The sequence below is a fragment of the Sus scrofa genome, chromosome 18 (genome assembly GCF_054392235.1).
Source record: "Sus scrofa isolate SSC_HxYL_T2T_F1_AM1 chromosome 18, Sscrofa_HxYL_maternal_Yorkshire_Landrace_v2.0, whole genome shotgun sequence".
Classification (NCBI taxonomy): domain Eukaryota; kingdom Metazoa; phylum Chordata; class Mammalia; order Artiodactyla; family Suidae; genus Sus; species Sus scrofa.
Genome location: NC_139400.1, coordinates 44,736,312 through 44,751,456, shown reverse-complemented (window position 1 = coordinate 44,751,456; position 15,145 = coordinate 44,736,312). Strand labels below are relative to the sequence as shown.

Genomic DNA, 15,145 nt, shown 5'->3' with positions numbered 1-15,145 from the left:
ACTTTAGAATTCATTTGTTCAAAAAATTTACACTGCTATTTTATTGGTAACAGATTATGTTCTTAAATATTAATTTAGGAAATTTAACATTTTATCTTATTGAGCCTTTCTAGCCAGAAACAGCATATTGCCTTTTAATTGATTCAAATTTTATTTTTATGTCCCACAAGAGAGTTTTAAAATGTATTCTGTATGAATCTTGAACATTATTTAAAAATATATCTCTCTATGCTTAATCCCTCCACTGTAAATGGAATCTTGTCAAACTGGTTTTGCTTCATGGTAGAGAAAGGCAGTTTAAGTTTCAACCTCCAAGAGATTTTCCTTATTTTTTAAAACAGTTTTCCAGTCTATTTACTTTAGTTTTCCAGGCACACAATATTGTTTTTGATAAATAATGATAGTTTCACCTGTTTCTTACCTCATTTCTCTCTTGTATCTAATCATATAAGCTGCTATGTCCAAAATAATGTTAAACAAGAGTGGAATAGTGAATATCTTTGCATTGTTTCTAAATTTAACAAGAACACTGGTTTACACATTAAAACCTATAGCCACATTGATAAATATAAGTTCTAGATTTATATCTAAATAAATATTTAATCTTACCTCTATGTTTTCTATTCTCAAATATCTGTGATTTTAAACTTATGTACTATTTAAGGCAAATGTGGATATTAAATTTTTATCAAATACCTTTTTACAGTTTGGGAAGTGATTATAAATATTTTATATTTGAATTTGTATTATTATGCAGATTGTATTATTAGATAATATCTTTCAGTATTGAATTATACCAGAATTGAATTATACCAGTATTGAATTATGAATATAATTAATAATGGATTACTATTGTTTTGTTATGCTCTTGTATTCCATTTACTAATATTTAATTTTGGATTTATATCTAATAAGTGAAATTGATTAATGACTTTTTTTTTGTTTATCTTTACCTATGTTTGCAGCTGTCTATCAAAGATGCTCTTGAGCAAAATTCAAATAGCATAGTTTTGTATTATTTAAATAATTGATAGAATTTCATAAGTTTCCTGAAGAATCTATTTATGATTAAGGCTTTAACTAGAGTATGTTTATGTGTCTGCAGGTGGGAGGTAAGAGATTATTCTCTGACAAGTTTCTCTATTTCTTCTGTGGTAATTTGTAGGTTTCAATTTTTTATGCTATATGGATTGAGTTGTTTAAGATTATTTTATCTGCATTTGCAAATTAATTTTTACAGAGGTGAGCAAAGTAATATATAATTATTTAATGTCATCTGTGAAAATTTGCATGTTGTATGTTTGATATGTTTGTCTTTTTCCTTTTATTTAAGGTAGGTAATAATTTATATCTTCATCCTTTATTTTTCCTATAGAATTATCTCTTAGAAATTTAACTAAATTCTATTTCTCAGTTCAATATTTGCTATTTTTTTCAATATATTTATTCTCCTTATTGCTTTGTGACTTTTTAGGTTGAATATTCATTATGTTTTCTCTGTTTAAGAAAGCAAATTGTTAGACTATTAAATATTTAAATATTCTTAAATATTTCCCTATCCACTGCTTTAGGTATTATCATATAAGCTACAGTTTTGTATATGGTATTTTCATTATTGCTGATTTCTATGCAGTTTATGTTGATTTTAAACCAAAAGCCATTTGAGAGATTTTTCAGTGTAAATTAGTACAATCATTATGGAGAACAGTATGGAGGTTTCTTAAAAAACTAAATATAGAACTACCATATCATCCAACAATTCCATCTTCTGGGCATATATCCAGAGAACACCATAATTCACAAAGATACATGCACCACAGTGGTCATTTCCGCACTATTTACAATAGCTGAGACATGGAAGCAACCTAGGTATTCTGAATATAGAAGATGTTGTACATATATATACAATGGAAAATTACTCAGCCATAAAAACAAACAAAATAATGCCATTTACAGCAGCATGGATAGACCTAGAGATCATCATACTAAATGAAGTAAGAGAAAGACAAATATAATGATATCACTTATATGTGGATTCTTAAAAAAATAATACAAGTGAACTTATTTGTGAAATAGAAACAGACTCACAGACTTCAAAAACATATGGTTACCAAGGAGAAAACATGAGAGGGGAGATAAATTATGAGTTTGGGATTAACATATACACTACTATATATAAAATAGACAACAACGACCTATCGTATAGCACAAGTAAACTACTCAATATTCTCTAATAACCCATATGGGAAAATAAGCAAAGAAATGATGGATATATATGTATAACTGATTCTCTTTTCTGTACACCTGAAACTAACACAGTATTATATGTCAACTGTACTTCAATAATTTTTAAATGAGAAAAATAGTTTACTAAACATAGGAGAAGACTTCGCCCCCTTTTTATGAGATTTATAATATTTTGGTTTTTTTGTTTGTTTGTTTTTTTGTCTTTCTGCCATTTTTGGGCTGCACTCGCAGCATATGGAGGTTCCCAGGCTAGGGATCTAATCAGAGCCTATGCCAGTGCCACAGCAATGCGGGATCCAAGCCGCATCTGCAGCCTACACCACAGCTCACAGGCAATGCCGGATCCTTAACCCACTGAGTGAGGCCAGGGACCGAACCTGCAACCTCATGGTTCCTAGTCGGATCCATTAACCACTGAGCCATAACGGGAACTCCAGAGATTTATAATATTTTGGATACTCCACTAATACATCTTGCTGTCTCAGTTCTTACATGGAACCTGAGAAGTAGACATCTTTATTCCATTTTGTGTAGGACAAAGGAATCCTATAGTATTGAAGTAGCAGAAGATATCCAGAAATACATCTGGAGAAATAAGAGTGAAAGCTAAAATTAACCCTACTTTTTCTAGATGTCATATATTTATTTTTTAATTTTTTAAAAATTTCAGGCACATATAAAAAAATTAATGTTGGGAGTTCCTTTCATGGCTCAGTAGAAACAAATCTGACTAGCATCCATGAGGACTCATGTTCCATGTGCGGCTTCACTCAGCAGGTTAAGATCTGGCATTGCAGTGAGCTGTGGTGTAGGTTGCAAACATAGCTTTAATCTGACATTGCTATGGCTGTTCTGTAGGAAAGAGGCTACAGCGCTGATTGGACTTCTAGCCTGGGAACCTCCATACCCTGCAGGTGTGCCCCCCCAAAAAAAAAACCAATAGTAATTAATGTTTATAAAGTCCTGAGTAAATGAGGGACTATAATTAAGTGAAACACAGAGGTGCCAAAAAAAATACCATCTACTACACTTCTGATGTGATGTGCAACTTAAAAAGAATAAGAGATGGCAATGGACAACCGAATCCAGCAACAGATAAAAAAGATGATACACCACGACCAAGTGGGATTCATCCCAGATTCACAAGGGTGGTTCAACATATGCAAATCAATCAACATCATACAACACATTAACAAATGAAAAATCAAAAACCACATGATCATCTCAGTAGATGCAAAAAAAGCATTTGACAAGGTCCAACATCCATTCATGATCAAAACTCTTACCAAAGTGGGTATAGAAGGAACATACCTTAACATAATAAAAGCCATTTATGACAAACCCACAGCAAATATAAGACTCAATGGATAAAAGGTGAAAGCCTTCCCACTAAAGTCTGGAACAAGACAAGTATGTCCACCCTCACCACTGTTATTCAACATAGTATTGGAAGTCCTAGCCACAGCAATCAAACAAAAGAAATAAAAGGCATCCAAATAGGAAGAGAAGAGGTAAAACTGTCACTGTATGCAGATGATATGATACTATATATATACAGAAAACCCTAAGGACTCAACCCAAAAACTACTTGAACTGATCAACAAATTCAGCAAAGTGGCAGGATATAAGATTAACATTCAGAAATCAGTCACATTTCTGTATACTGACAATGAAATATTAGAAAAGAAATACAAAAATACAATACCTTTTAAAATTGCATCCAAAAAAATCAAATACCTGGGTATACACCTGACCAAGGGGGTGAAAGACTTATATGCTGAGAACTATAAAACATTAATCAAGGAAACTAAAGATAATGCCAAGAAATGTAAAGATATTCTATGCTCCTGGGTTGGAAAAATTAATATTGTAAAAATGGCCATACTACCCAAAGCAATCTACAGATTGAATGTAGTCCCTATCAAATTATCCATGACATTTTTCACAGAACTAGAACAAACAGTCCAAAAATTTACATGGAACCATAAAAGACCCAGAAGCCAAATCAATCCTGAGGAACAAAAACTAAGCAAGAGGCATAACTCTCCCAGACTTCAGGCAGAGAGTCAAAATAATCAATAAAGTGTGTTATTGGTAACATAACAGACATAGACCAGTGGAACAGAATAGAGAACCCAGAAATAAACCCAGACACCTTTGGTCAATTACTCTTTGACCAAGGAGGCAGGAACATAAAATGGGAAAGACAGTCTTTTCTGCAAGTATTACTGGGAAACCTGGACAGCTGCATGCAAATCAATGAAACTGGAACACACCCTCACAGCATGCACAAAAGTAAATTCAAAATGGCTGAAAGACTTAAGTGTAAGACAAGATACCATCAAACTCCTAGAAGATAACACAGGCAAAACATTCTGATATCAACCTTGCAAATGTTTTCTCCGGTCAGTCTCCCAAAGCAACAGAAATAAAAGCAAAAATAAACCAGTGGGACCTAATCAAACTGACAAGCTTTGCACAGCAAAGGAAACCAAAATGAAAACAAAAAGACAACTTACAGAATGGGAGAAAATAGTTTCAAACAATGCAACTGACAAGGGCCTACTCTCTAAAATATACGAGCAACTTATACAACTCAACAGCAAAAAAAAAAAACCAGCAACCCAATTGAAAAATGGGCGAAAGACCTGAATAGACTTTTCTGCAAAGAAGATATACAGATGACCAACAAGCACATGAAAAAATGCTCAACATCCCTGATTATTAGGGAAATGGAAATTAAAACTACTATGAGGTACCACCTCACCCCAATCAGAATGGCCATCATTAATAAGACCCCAAATAACAAATGCTGGAGAGGGTGTGATGAAAAGGGAACCCTCCTGCACTGTTGATGGGAATGTAAATTGGTATAACCACTATGAAAAACACTATGGAGGTACCTTAGAAAACTTTTCATAAAACTAACATATGACCCAGCAATCCCACTCTTGGACATATATCCAGACAAAACTTTCCTTGAAAAAGACACATGGACCTGCATGTTCATTGCCACAGTATTCACAAGAGCCAAGACATGGAAACAATCTAAAAGTCCTGACAGATGATTGGATTAGGAAGATGTGGTATATATACACAATGAAATACTACCCAGTCATAAAAAAAAGCAAAAAATATTGCCATTTGCAGCAACATGGATGGAACTAGACTCTCATGCAAAGTGAAGTAAGTCAGAAAGAGAAAAACAAATGCTGTATGATTTTATTTATATCTGGAATCTAATTTATGGCATAAACAAACCTTTCCACAGAAAAGAAAATCATGGACTTGGAGAACAGACTTGTGGCCGCCCAGGGGGAGAGGGAGGGAGTGGGAGAGACTGGGAATTTGTGGTTAATACATACAAGCTATTGCTTTTGGATTGGATAAGCAATGGGATCCTGCTGTGTAGCACTGGGAACTATGTCTGGTCACTTGTGATGGAGCATGATAATGTAAGAAAATAGAATGTATACATATATGTGTGACTGAGTCACCTCACTGTGCAGTAGAAAATTGACAGAACACTGTAAATCAGCTATAATGGAAAAATAAAATCATGATTAAAAAAAAGAGAGAGAGAGATGGCAATGGAAATGGTGGAATGAGGAGATAAGTCTCCCAGGAACCCTCGCTGCCCTGGATGCATCTATGCTTTTTCAAATTTTCTTGTCCTGAGTCACAAACAATGCAGTAAAATTGAGACTTTAGCTGACTAATTACCGTTTTGTTTGTATTTCCTCAGTTGAATGTCTTTAGATCATGATGGGATAGAATCTGATAGTTGGATACAAAATAGTATTGTCACAATGTACTATCCTAGCGATCTATTAAAGAGAAGAAATCCTTTAGGATTAAAAATTTTGAAATTACAAACATAATTTAATTTGTAACTTAGGAATCTCCTCTCTTATGTAAGCTTGGGTTATTTACTGGAATGCCCAGAATTTGCAGACACTCTACAATGATACTTATCTAGCAATTCAGAACCTGAATCTCTAGCAGACCTTCTCAGTACGATAGCTAAAATGCAATAGAAAGTTCTGTGGGATCTAATTCCCACCTTTTTTTCCTAAAGAGGATGTGGAGATCAGAAAGTCAAGCTGTCCATTTTTGGTCTAGCATTAAAAAAAAAAATCTAGAACTAAACCTTCCCAAAGGCAATCATGTTCACACAGAACTTACTGTAATGCTCTTGAAAAGGTGTGGAACAACCCTGGCTGGGTGATAGGTGTAGTTAAATTTCTTTTTTTTGGAGATACCTCTAACCTTATTGATAAGCTCCAATACAAAATAAGTCTCCTTCAGCAGAACAGCCTGAGGATAACAACATGGATTATGCCGGCAAAAGACTTGCTTTAATTATTTTATTTCATTTAAGTCATTGAATGACTTGTCTCTTGAATTATTATTAGCCAAGAACTAATATGTCCCACTTACAAATATTTGGTAGACAAAGCTTATCAATGTCTAAAGTTCCTTTTATTTTATTTATATATAAGAGAAAAGAAGTAAAAACTCCTCATATTTGGAAACTGAAACGATCCTCCCTTGAAAGTAGAGAACATGCAGTTTTTATAGTGGGTTTGTCTTTTTTAAGGCAGCAAAATGACCCAATTTGTTTTTACCACACCTATAAATGTCAAATATTCTCAGTGAAAATGATAAATATGTAATTTAACTGTCATATATGTGCTCATAAAGCAAGAACGTATGCTTGGTGAAACTTGGAGATGGGGCTTAACATGGATTATTCTATTGTAAAGTTATGAATATATATGGAGTACGTATGTATTGATCTTCATAAAGAATTATTTGATATTTAATTATTAACATATTTTGGAAGGAATAATACCATTTTCTATTAAAAGACACATTTATTACTTTGAAATAAGATGCATATATTTATGTGGGTTTATGATATTGAATGTGTGGCTAAAATCAAACTTTATTCAGAATGTGTCATGACATAGAATGTAAGCAATGACTTTAAATTAGGTTTGCTCCATTACAGGGTGTGGGATTGAATTAGAATAAAATACTAGTAGAAATCCAGTCCATAAAAATACCACAAGGATAATGAAGAATCTCTATGATTGCCACACATTCCAGCAAATCACTATCTTCCAAAGTACTGATAGATCAGATATTTTGAAGTTAACCAAAGGGGGAAAAACTGGTGTGTGTGTGTGTGTGTGTGTGTGTGTGTGTGTGTGTGTGTATAAAGAATTTATTAAGAATATTTGTATAATTGTCTCACTTTTTTCCTCTTTCAAAACGGCATAAGAAGTCTCATAAGATCCTTTAAATTGCTAACATTACCTGATTTTGTTAAATTGCTTGGATTATTCCTGTATAATAAATTAATAGTATGGGGTGTGGAGAGGAAACTAAATCAAACTACGCTCTGTACTTTTCTAGTTGAGGAATAATTATGAATATATAGAGAGTTATGGGCAACCTGCCATCAGAGTAGTAGCTATTTTACACACATGCGTAAAACAAGCCATGAATGGAAAGGCACTGCCTACATCATTTTCCTGTTTAAAAACACAACCTATTCCCTGTAACTCAGAACCCAGACTAGAAATCTGTTCATCATCCTTAACATCTCCGTTTCACATTTCTCTCATGAAATCTATTAGCACTGATCTTGAGTTCACTTCCTAAATATTTCTGGACCCCACCATTTTTTTCTTGCTACCATTCTGTTGCTCTTACAAGCTGACATCTCAGCTCTCTGTATCTTTTCAGTGCACGTGAATAGTGCCACTTCCCAGGTCAACCCACTTCCACGTGTTTGCTCCCCATTCTGTTTTCCATTATGCCCGTGTCACTCTTGTGTTTTCAACCTTCACTTGTACTGTGACTCTCGAGTTAAAGTCCATGTTTGATCCCAAGGCCCTGGACGATCACCTGTATCTACCCCCCAACCTTATCTTGCATTGTGCTCTTCTCTTGTCTTCTCTGTTCCACCTTACCATCCATAGTTCTTGGCATGTTCTTTTCCTTCCCAGGACCTCCGTATGTATTATTCCTACTGCCTGGAGCATTATTTCCTCCCTTCTTATCTAGTTGATATCCAAAGAAGGAAACATTTTTTGGGGGGTCTCGGATTAAGCAGCAGAACCTTCCCTTACCTCTCTAAAAATGTAGTCCCTTGTAATGTTCCTTCCTAGCACATATTTTGATAGCAGCTTCACACGTGGGTAATATTTGGTAAATACCTATCTCTGTCACTAGATTAGTCTTATGAGGGCTGGGTTGTGTTAATTATTACTAGTATAATAATATTTTATTCTCTGTTTTTTGTATATGGTGTTTGCCACCTCAGTAAATATTTGTTGAAAGAATGTATGAATAAATGAGTGAAGAAATTAAAGTTTAGCTTAAGAGATTGGGAACAATAAGAAAATAATTTTGGAGCTTTGGTACTTTGGGAAATAGATCAACCTAAGTTGAAAATAAAGTTGGGTCACAGTCCCCTGATGTCAGACCCTACTCAAAACAACTGTAAACCTAGACTTACAATAGAAAAAAGAATATGTACCATTAATTGAATATTTACTATGTCTTAGGAACTTCATTATGTACTTTATATAGTGCTTTACAAGATTTGAGCCATAATTTTAAAAAGCATATACTGTATAATGAGATGTCAAATGGCCCCAATTTCTTTGACATTTTTGTCTCTAGCAGGCATAGATATCTGCTGAAAAGATATCAATTTGAATAAGTATGTGAGGATAATAATTTGAGATATAAACAGATGGAAGTTTCTTTTGGTATTTTCAACTATTCCATACAGAAAAAGGATTCTTTTTTTTTTTTTTTTTTTTGTACTGTTGGTGTCAGTTTTTTCTACTCCTGAGGTTAAAATTTCTGCCCTGACTGGGATGAAAGAGAAAGGGGAGTGAAAGGGAAGTCAAAGACTGAAAGCTAGTATGTCTTAGACTGTAGCTCAAGATGGTAGCATAGGGAGATCCTGAATTCACCTCTTACCATGGAAAAAACAAATCTACCATCACTTATGGGATAATTCCCTGTGAAAACACCTGAAACTTGACACACAGAGCCTCTATAACAAAGGATAAAGGACAGCAGTGAGATTGTAGGAGAGGCAGAGACATGGTCTTGCCAAAGACAGACAAAAATAAAGCACCCCAACCCAAGTGAGCAATCCATAATTGGGAGGGAGCTCAAAAATACAGAACTTTTATCTAAGAGTGATGAATTTGTGCCCCACATTGGGCACCCCAACCCTTATATCCTAAGTGGGATAGAGAAGCTCCCAAGACACCTTTGAAAAAGAACAAGGATACATCCAGGAAGATCGCAGTACTATAAGAGATGGAAGAATCCAGTTTCAAAGTGCTTGTTTGCAGATTCACTTTGCAGCACAAAATTTACAAAGAAAAACAAACAAACAAACAAAAAACAGATTGAAAAGCACCTAGACAGTAAGTGAAGGAGAGCTACTTACTAATCTTAAAAGCATATGTCAGAGAGGCAGGAACCTATTGGGATTCTTCCTAAAAAGGGAGATACTGCTGAATACCACTTTTGAAACATCATTATACATTGCCAGTACTGATGCTGGCAGGCGCTGTTTTGGAATTCTCCCTCTAACCTGCAAGCACCAGTAGGCACACATCACTGAGAGCCCCATCCACCCCCCAAAGAGCCACAACTATGCACCATAGCAACCAATCCAGGCAAGAGCCCAAGTCACAGCAGGCAGGCAGATACAGCCCACACGGAGAAACCCCTTGAGCATCTTGCTCTGGTGGCCAAGGGGGATTGTTTTTCTGGGCCTCATGGACATAACTTGCACAAGACCACTCCTTCAAAACTGGGGTAGGTAGCTGATTTTCTTAATACATAGAAACAAATACAGAAAGCCATTTTGCCAGGAGAGGGCAGAGGACAATGTTCCAATAAACAAGACAAAAATTTCAGAACAAAGATCTTAAGTAGAGACGATCAATCTACCTGCTAAAGAGTTCAAGGTAACTGTCATAAAAATACTCACCAAATTTGGGAGAAGAATGAATCGAGAATGAGAACTCCAAGAGAGATAGAAAATATACCTGAATTATACGACAATTGAGCTGAAAAATACACTAGAGGGCTTCAATAGCAGACTGGAGGAAGCAGAAGAACGGATCAGTGGAGCTAAAAGACAAAGCAGATAGAGAAGCAAAAAGAAAAAGGAATTTTAAGAAGTAAAGATACCATGATGGACCTTTAGGACAATTTCAAGTGTAAAAACATTAGCATTATAAGTGTGCCAGAAGGAGAAGAAAGGGCCAGAAAACACATTTGAAGAAATATTGGCTAAATATTTTTCTAATCTAGGGAAGGAAAACAGACATCCAGGTCCATGAAGCCCAGAGAGTTCCAAATAAGATGAACTGAAATCAAACCAAACCAAACCAAACCAAACTCACAGTTACAGAGAACAATTTATGTTTACCAGATGAGGAGGTGTGGGGTTGGCAAGAAGAAATGTGAAGAGGGTCAAGGGTATGGGGATGGATGGTAATTGAACCTTTGGTGGTGATCACTTTGTAATGTGTAGAGATGTCAAATTATAATGTACACCTGAACAACTTAGTGTGTCTCAGAGCTCTCAAGAGAGCGATAAAGGAAACTTTGTGGCATCTGGGTCAGAAGAGGACTTAATGCCACTGTTGTCTGTTGGGGCCAAAAATACATCATGATCTCAAAGTTTCCCTCTTCTGCATGATGTAAACACAGAGGGAATACCTATGATGGTCATCTACTCATGTAATGTTCTTAAATAAGTAGACTCCACCCTCTGGAATTGTGTGTGTGTGTGTGTGTGTGTGTGTCTGTCTGTCTGTCTGTCTGTCCCTGTGGCATATGGAAGTCCCTGGGCCAGGGAGTAACCTATGCCACAGCACTGACCACACCACTGCAGTGATGATGATGAATCCTTAACCCACCACATCACAGGGGAACTCCTGGAACTTTTAATAGTTGAGATGTTAGAATATCTTAGCTTTTGCAGAGACCGTTATTTGCACTGAAGTTCCTTTTTGGAAATGAATAAATTATTTTCACTACTCTATTTTTTTAATAGAAATTATATTTTCTAAAGGATGAAGGGATGACAGGAGACTCAGAGTATGGAATATGTTCATTGGTATTAGCCATAGAGATTCTACAGAAGTGACAGCTTGAAAATCTAGGATAACAAATACTACTTTCTAGTATCATAGGAGTAAAGTGCCTTACATAGATGTAAGTCATAGATGAAAGTACATTAGTCATAAGGCAAAACCCATTTTAAACAGAATTCCATAGGCCAAGAAGGCAAGACTTCTTAAAAAGAACTAGATTTGCTGCAACCTCTGGGGAAAATAGGAATCCTTACTGCCTATGTAAGAGCAAGCAGTTCCTGCAGTCTTTTGAATTTTATAGATATTCTCTCAGGCTCAGAGAAAAAATTTTAAATATATTTTAAAAAAATAGGAGTAAAAGATAACTCCCTTAGAAGTGCTTCCTCCTTTTTAGATAATAGATATGCCCAGAAAGACATCTTTTGGGATAGGGGTTTGTTTGAAAGCTTTAATGCTCATAAATTATATTATTGCCATTATATATATTTTGTGTGTTTTTCCCAGATAGCTCAATTTATAGGTTCAGAGACACTCTTCAAAATATGTATCTCTAAAAGAAGAACATGATATGCTTCAGAAATAAAACTTGCTTTATTAAGTTTTTTTTTTCCTTCTGTTTTATTACTACCATCTCCTCTGCTTGTCATGGAATAAAAATTTGATTGCCATGTGTGGATTGCAATTCGTGGATTTTTTTCCTTAATAAGCAAAGTCAAAAGTTTGTTTTTTATATATATTATTATTTTAGTACTGTTTTACTGAATTCTAGTGAGAAGGCTTTTTTTTGTTTGTTTTGTTTTTTTGTTTTTTTACTATTTAAAGATATTTGGACCTAGGAGCAAAGGTCTAAATTTTTCTTGGAGTCAATGGGTACTATATGTGGTTTCCTAAGAGATATTTATTAACAGAAATTTTTGTTCTTTAAAAAACAAAATGTGATGTGCAGCACACCAAGATATATTTGACTTAACCATAATTTGAACATTTTTTTTTCTCCTAGCTATAAAATGAATGCTGGCTGTTCAGCAGGAAGGCCAGAAGGCAAAGGGGCAGCATGGCACCATTCAAGAAGCACCAGCCTGGGAGACCGAGGACAAGGGACCAGGTACTCCCTGACTCTATTCTTGATGGTCTTGTCTTTGCTGAATGAACCTGAACTTTGCCTCCTTTATTCTGAACCAAAGAAAAATAATTATTTCTTTCATATCTATGAACATGTATGATTTTTGTTCCCCTGTCTCCCAAATAGAAGAATATATTCAGCTTTACTATATTCCAAGTGTACAAGAATGAGAGATTGTTGTATATGCCTATGACCAATCAACATGAGATTCAACTTATAACCATTAATTGATTTTGTAATAATTCCTGTGAAAGTCAGTGTGGTACCATTGAAGAAAGAACGAGATGTGATATCAGTCAAACCTCTGCTGGCATTCAAGTTCTAATTCTTACTAGTTGTGTGAACTTGATCAAGTTCCTTAAATTTCTGGGTCTCAGCAGTAGCATGAGGTTAGCAATATTTACCTTTCTGTGTTGTTGTAGTGATTAAATAAAATAATATATGTAATGCCCACCTCACATAGTGAGTGCTCCGTAAATTATTACTTTTGTACTGTAAAAACACTGAAGTTTCATCTTCACTGATAATTGCATTGTCTTTCTTCTGATAAACCTTGGATGCCTACTACTTATTTTGTCCCCTTTGGATATTTGCTAAGGAGTTAATGTTTATTCAGATTGCTGGTGAGGAAATTTTATTTATACAGATTGCTATACTTGTACTGTATTACCCTGCCATTCTGGCCATCATTTGATTGGTCTATAACCGGCTGATCAAAGAGCTCGTAGCCTAAGGCTTAGTGTAGGGGTATACCAGGAACACAACAAAAGGCATTTGTATTTTTCTTTGGGGGAATTTTTAATGTGACACTTACAAACAAGTTTCTTATTCTTTCCTATTTTCCATTATACTGTCATAATAAATCCCCAGTGTTTTACATTTTGCCTGAATGTGTCTCTATTCTTTCAGTGCAGCTGGAAAGATGGTAATTAACGCAGTTCTTTCTTTCATTTCACTAATAATACGGCACACATGTGATGTTGTTAATGGTGAACATTTTTCCTTACTAAAGAATGGCATTAAAGACCATTGTCCATTTTATTTTCCAGGAATAGAACTACACCACTGGGAATTCCTCCAGAAGCACAAGAACTAGATATGAAGGATAAAACTGTTCACTGGTCCAGGTCTCTGATAAAATTACTATTGTAAGCATCAAATTCTTATGTCATTTAATATCAGAGTAAATGGTAATTAGAGAGAAACTGATGGATTAGCTTAGCTGTGAAGTGTAATGGTTGCAAAATTAAATACACTAAGTAGAAATTTTAAGCATAACCACCTTCAAAGGAAATAGAATTTTCAAATAGCCTCTTTGGAAGATTACTTAATTCGTGTTTATAAATTATGTTAAAGATGAAAAGCCTTATTAAATATTAGAGCATCATCTAATACTCTAATTTATGCGCAGAATGACAATTATCAAATTGTAATTAAATAGTGAGAGAGCATAATGGTATAAGGCTTTGATAAAAGGCCTTGATTACTAGGATCAGGATCTAAGTTGATTGGTCTCAGGCAGCCTCTGTTTTCTCTTGTCAGACTAAATGCAATTTTCTTTTCATGAGAATTAAAAAATTTAAGATCAGAGTGTTTGGATTTAGTTTGACATTCTAAATATCATTGTTAATTGATTTTGACAGAGCTAATCAATTGTCTTTAAATCTTAAATTAGGAGTTCTCGTCATGGCTCAGGGATTAATGAACCCGACTAGTATCCACAAGGCCATGGGTTCGATCCCTGACCCTACTCAGTGGGTTAAGGATCCAGTGAGCTGTGCTATAGGTTACAGACGCGGCTCGGATCTGACGTGACTGCGGCTGTGGCATACACCTGTGGCTACAGTTCTGATTCAACCCCTAGCCTGGAAATCCTCCACATGTTGCAAGTGCGGCCCTAAAAAAAAACCTTAACATTAAAGAAGCTAACTTAATCCTATCTCCTTTAACTCTTAAGACATAAGGTAATGTAGATATTTATACATGAATAATTATTATATTGTTATAGTAAAATTACTATAATCATTCATTTGTTTTTATATATGCATGTTTACATACATATAGATATGAAAAGTGATTAAAATAAGATGTAAAAAGTTGTGTATATTATGTTTTTTAATAGTGGACCTATAAAAATCTCCTCAGTGAATTTCATGTTTTCATTTAACTATGGTTAATATATTGTATCATAAATCTTCTGGCTAATAATTTTCTTGTCTTGGTCTTATTTATGAATCAACCTGGAATGAAAAAGACCTATATTTAAACTTAAAGCTTGACATTTTCTTAGGCTTAGCCAATGGTTATTTATTTTCAGCTTCAATAACAATCCAGAATCTTTGCCATTAATTAATTAATTCATACATTCAATAAACTATTATTGAAACCCTCCTATGTGTCCTGGATAGTCTGCTATATTTAGAGAATCCAAAGAAAATTAGGTCTCATCTTCTGCTCAAAACATTTTTCTCTCCAGGGAAAGGGGTATATTTGTAGGGAAAGTATACCAATACCTCAGGTTGTAAGGATAGTATATGCACTTTTCATTATGGGAGGATAAATGAAATACCTAACCAAGTCTGGGAAAGAACAGAGCCGACTTCCTAGAATATGCTCCCAGATGGACTGT

At 34.8% G+C, this 15,145-nt stretch overlaps 1 protein-coding gene across 1 annotated transcript in view; it reads left to right on the top strand.

Moving 5' to 3' along the window:
• DNAJB9 (DnaJ heat shock protein family (Hsp40) member B9) overlaps positions 1-14,906 on the top strand; it is a 748,064-nt gene extending 733,158 nt beyond the window's left edge. Inside the window, exons 9-10 of the mRNA XM_085005842.1 lie at positions 12,394-12,498; positions 13,566-14,906. The gene's annotated coding sequence lies outside the window, so the exon portion shown is untranslated. The remainder of the gene's footprint in view (positions 1-12,393; positions 12,499-13,565) is intronic.
• Positions 14,907-15,145: the final 239 nt, after the last annotated feature.